Here is a 5,724-nt window from a genome sequence, read left to right as displayed (position 1 = left end):
TCGAGTCTGGTATTTTTCACCCTAAACTTAACCCGAACCCAATTTTTTTTGAAAAAAGTATGACCTGATTGGATCGAGTCAGATCAAAACCTATCGAATTCGGGTCCATGCTCATCCCTATATAGAAGAGCATGGTCCCTCGAAATTATACTTTCATTTATTTATGTATTAATTCTTCATTTATTTATGTATGATTGAATTAATTATTTAAAATAATGAAATATACTTTCACTTTATAAAGCTTTTATTTTAGTTTTCACTTAGGGCCCAAAAATGTTTGAAACGGCTTTGAGTTCCGCACTATATATGTGAAAGGAAAAATAGGTGGAAAAATTGGCTATATACAATTGCCCTTTAGTCAAGGGAAGGTCATACATTGGTCCTTCTGAGAAAGTGTCTTGCGTGTCAATTTTTATTTTTATTCTAGCTTGAGTGTCCTACGTGGCTTGGCCTTAATCTCGATACTCATGTCTAGCGAAAATGTTTCATCGCTTTATAGATTATTGATGGGTTATAATAGGTCAATTATTGCGTAATTGATTAGTTTCTTACGAGTAAAACCTCGGACCCCTTAGGAGAGGTTGATGTATCTACGAGTATAAAAATGAATCGGATTTTAATAAATAAAGTTATGTTCGATTTTTTTTTTTTAATTGTCTGTTTATATATTGACTTTTTTAATCCACAACGAGTATTAAATATATTTATCAAACTTTGCTAAGTGTGACAGCGTTCACTTTGTGCAATTTTCGTTTTAAAAAGAAAATTTGATATGTATTGTGCAGCACGGAGTATTTTTAATATATAATGTTACGGGGTGGAGATAATTTACTTTCATATTCTCAAATAGTCCAGGTATTCATATTTTCATGAATAACATTTTTTTTATACACAAATCAATTGAACTTGATACTTTGACATACCACCTTAGGTTCCAAAAGAAAACAAATAAACATCAAGGACTATGAATTTGTTATGCATGATAACAAGCAGCCACTGTCAATGGCTTAAACGGCAAGAAATTAGCAAATGAGTTCAATCGAGTCTAACCGAAATTTGTATAAATTTTCTCAAGCAGAAGGAATTCAGATCGTGTCACGATGTGTATAGGTATTGATTAGAAGTCTCATTTTCTTCAGTCGCTTCATCTTGACACCCTGCCCAATCTAGGTTCACAGCCATGTCCTCAACTGGCACCTTGATCACATCAGTTCGAACGCCTATATCAGTTGCATACCGGCTCATACAGTACGTCCCAGCTGTAACTGTTGCCACATCTATGGAACTGGGCATCAAAACCTTCACAGAGGAAGAAATAAGAGCAGCCAAGGGGGAACCTATCATGGAAGAGGCCTGACCGCTTCTTCCGATTCCTGGATTGTCACGAATCAGAAGCCCGGTTTTGCATTACAGAGCAAAGTCCTCACAGTTATTCTGTAACATGTCATAATTTCAAACCCTTTTTGATGAAGATAAATTGCAAGGTGGATAACTGTTCCGGGAGGATCGGAGGCTGCTGTGGTGCACGTTCCTCCACGCACTTTAGCAAGGAAAATAGATGGGGTTACACCATATTCGAAGCAGTAGAGAGATCCAATTTGAAGGAAACAATCAAGACATGAGAGTACTACCCACTGTTTGGCTGTCGGAAACCACAATCAGGAAAAGTCGAACAAGTTGATCGAGAGAATATGGGATCATATATATCAGAAGATGTGTCGGTGCTGGTTTCCTAGTTACGTTCAGGTCTAAAATGAACCACCTTGCTTCCACCAACAAAGATGCCTGCATGATTTGTCATTCATCAAGTACATGCACAATATTGAGCTCGATCCAACCATGTGCATTAAACATCTCAAAACCCACCTATCGTCTATGTACAGTTTTCACCATCATCATCAATCCTTCAAAACTATGAAGATGCCTTTAAACTATTCAGAACCAAGTCATAAGGTATTAAGGTAGAAATAACAAATTTACTTGATAAAGAAAGCCTTATATGCAATCATGGGGCAACTGAGGATTTCAACCCTAGAATAGTTCATATTAACCTTTGAAGGAAAAAGAAGCAAGAAGCAGATGTATGCTTAGGAATCCCAGCAATCAAGACAGTAATCCTACAGAGCGAAGAAACCTTGAGAAAGATGACATAACTCGATTGATGCTGCCATAAGATGGGTCTTAAATCACCAAGAAATGAATAGTATCGAGTCCAAAAATATCAGCTAAGTTTCGAGTTTTAGCAGGTAACCCATAGAACAAATAGAATGGACTTAAAACTTTGTGGCTTAAGAGAAGCATGATTAGGGATTGAAACTTCAAGGCCACTTCTGAAAAAGAAACATAGAAAGTGAAACACATCTAAAAAGGTTTGAATAGCCGCAACATTTAGGATCGTGGTGGTAGGCTAGTGGCAGAAGCATATCGTTGTCATAACTTTGATCATCCTCAACGCCACTATCAAGTAACTAGTTGACCTTTGTAAGAATTACTTTCTACAGAACACTTTACATAGCTAATGTGCCATCAGCTTAAGAAAGATACAGTCATTATCTATCTAAAGGAACTCCATTTCCCAGATCTTAAAAAGGGTTTAAAGTTTTTTATTTGCTATATTAACCTCAAAATTTTACCCCTCAGAAGCAGTACTTGTAGGAAACGAAGGGGAAAAAATCAACTTAAACAACAATTACCAGATAAATCAGAAAATGTAAATTCATAGACATTCAAAGAACAGCACAATGACGAGGAAAGGTATCTTAATTTACACAGTTCCAGAGCTTTTGAAGTAAAATTCACCTATTCAAGAAAGGAGTAACTTTTAAGTGTATGTTACGAAGACCCAGAATTATGTTGAGTGGAAATTAACCCAAAAAAAAATCAGAACTGCAAGATGGAGTCACGGAAATTTTCAAACATAAGTAAAATTTAAAACAAAAAATAAAGTAAATTGAAGCAAGCAAACAGCACTACGAAATTTAAAAAAGGAAACGAAACCCAGACTCCAAAATGAATACCGAAATCACAATGCAAGGCTCCAAACTCTTTGTTTACAGAGAAGACGAAATCCAGTAATTTTTGTCCAATATCGAGTCAAAAGGGGGGGGGGATACCATGGTGAGAGTAAGTGAAAGCAGCTCTGTAAGCGTAAATGTGGTCTCCCGGTTTGATTTGATTCCTCTCCACTCTGGTTGTAAGCAGACCCATTTTTCTGATAATGTACCTATGCTTACCCAGCAGCTTTGCTTGATTTTATTGGTTCAACGAGTCGCCGGCTCAACGACCCTGAATCAATTGAATTATTTTATCATATATATATTCTGATGTAACCGTTTTAATTGGGGTTATATGTGATGGTTGTTGATGAACAAGTTTTCTTGGATTCTTTTGTTATATTTCTTCGAAAAGGTTGGGATTCAAATCCACCATCACGAGGCGAAGGAAGTTGACGAAGCTAAGGATTTTAAGCGTTGTTATGGGCAAATGACGACAAAAAGGGTTGGGATTTTCCAGGGGGTGAAAGGCAAGAAAACGACGTTTATAGGCCTTTAGATTCGTCGGCTACAATACCGACTTGGCTTCCATTCGCTTCCCTTCTCGCCCTTTGTATCTTACCCAAGTTTCATTTTATTAATATATTAAATTATTTCATATTTTATTTTATTTCACAAACTATAATTGTATTATTTTTAATAAAATTAGATTTTTTTTATTTTTTAATAAAATATAATTCAATTACATACTTATATGTTTATTTATATACAAATATAAAATTTCTAAATTATTAACTCAAAAGCCTCAGATAAGAACCAAAATTTTTGTGTATCGAAACTTATATTCCTAGTCTAACCGGACTTACAAAAGTGAATCTAACCTTTCACTAGCTGCGACCTTGCTCGTTCTCTCACCTAGAACGTTATGCGAAAGCTTAATTATTATCTAAGGAACTGGCTAGCCCGATATACTGCTTGGGTTCAATTCTGAGTAACAGTAATATATTCGATCTTATTGTACTTCCATTCAGAGACTTTTGAATTGAAAAGGACAGTTTACTTTTCCTGGGTTCACATACATTCTTGAAGCTCATACTTTTCGCTATCACTGAATCTGGCTTATTTATCGTACCGCTTATCAGATGTCTCCTTTAACGATCCTCGATCCCAACTATCCGTATACGTCCTCGATTGAAGATAATTCGACATATTACACTTAATATGGTTACACCTGATGTAACCCGCTCTTACGAGTGTTTTTAGGTATGCTTGGCTATTTGTGTCCCTCACGGACTAAGTCTTACTATTACGGATCATACTTAGCTCTTATAGGCCTTAAAATGGTCAAATCTAACCATCCAAAGTGAGTAGTATCGATACTCTACTTGCAGTATCGATACCCTAGGGTCAAATATAGATACACATATGAGTATCGGTACCAAAAATGCATCATGTTATAAAATTGGGGCCTCAGTATTGATATTGTCACTCTGAGTATCGATACTGCAGGGATTGCATCGATACTCCCCTTGGAAGTATCAATATTGTAGGACAAAATCCCTAATTTTTGCCCTAATTTAACAAGTATTGACACTCAAACCCAAAAATAGGGTTTTTAGGCTCAAAAATCACTCAAAAATCATCCTAAAGGTCATACTTTGATTCTAAATCATGCTACATGTTATGGGTAGTTATTTAGGGGTTTAAGGTGTCATAAAACACATACTAAACATCAAATTCGTGATTTATGACATGACTAAAAAATAAAACCCTAAATACTCAACTACACAAATCTTTAGTAAATTCTTGTGATTTATGAACACTTAATACTCCAAAGTATTAGAAATACACTACCTTGAAGTTTGAATCCCGAATTTGAGCTCCTTACTTAGCCACGCTCTTTTTCTTGGTGATTTGGGTGAAAACCCCTACTTTTTCTTAGCTAGAGAAACCCAAGGCTTTGAAACATTAATAAGGGTTTAATGGAGGGATTATGAACGAAAATGGAGCTTGAAGGAAGTGAGAAATAACCCAAATGACTTACCTTTGATTTTGACTTTTGGAGAATAAATGAGAGAAGTAGAAGAGAAGAAAAAGAGGAAAACGAAGAGAAAGTGACAAAATGGGATATAAAAACCTCATCTTTTCAAAATGGGAAAATTACACTTTTGGTCATTCTCCATCTTTCCACTATTCAAAAACCATCTTATTAAGGATAATTGAGCCCAAGCCCAAACCCAAGGCTAGCGAATTTACTTATGAATTTCACGAGGTCCACTTAGCTCTCAGGTAATCTCGGAACTACTAGACCGAATTTGTATTGTTACACATAGTGATAGAATCAACTGAATAAATAATTTAGAAGAACTTTGATTGATTGCCTCTTTTCAATAGCTAAACTATGAGAACAAAGGTTCTAGTATCTGTATGGTAAAATCACACATAGAACTTATAAGAATCAAGCCAATAAGTTATCCTCCTCCTTGTGATTAGCTTTTGGTCATTAACTATTTATTTCCAATTATAATTTTTTATTATATGTTCATATTGTTCTACCACAAATATATAAAATTAGTTTTTGAAGTATATAGAGAATATATATGTATGTATGTAAGTATGTATGTATGTATGTATGTATGTATATATGTATGTATGTATATATATATATATATACGTTGAGTATGAGTCTCACTTTTTAAATGTTTTGAAATTCAATTATGGAATGAATTGT

The 5,724-nt window shown here is 35.0% G+C and overlaps 1 pseudogene; it reads right to left on the bottom strand.

Annotated features, from left to right (window-relative positions):
• Nucleotides 1-1,095: 1,095 nt before the first annotated feature.
• LOC120204488 lies at nucleotides 1,096-3,207 on the bottom strand (annotated as a pseudogene).
• Nucleotides 3,208-5,724: the final 2,517 nt, after the last annotated feature.

Source organism: Hibiscus syriacus, unplaced genomic scaffold (genome assembly GCF_006381635.1).
Source record: "Hibiscus syriacus cultivar Baekdansim isolate YM2019G1 unplaced genomic scaffold, ASM638163v2 tig00010968_pilon, whole genome shotgun sequence".
NCBI lineage: Eukaryota > Viridiplantae > Streptophyta > Magnoliopsida > Malvales > Malvaceae > Hibiscus > Hibiscus syriacus.
This window is presented reverse-complemented; position numbering and strand designations above follow the sequence as displayed.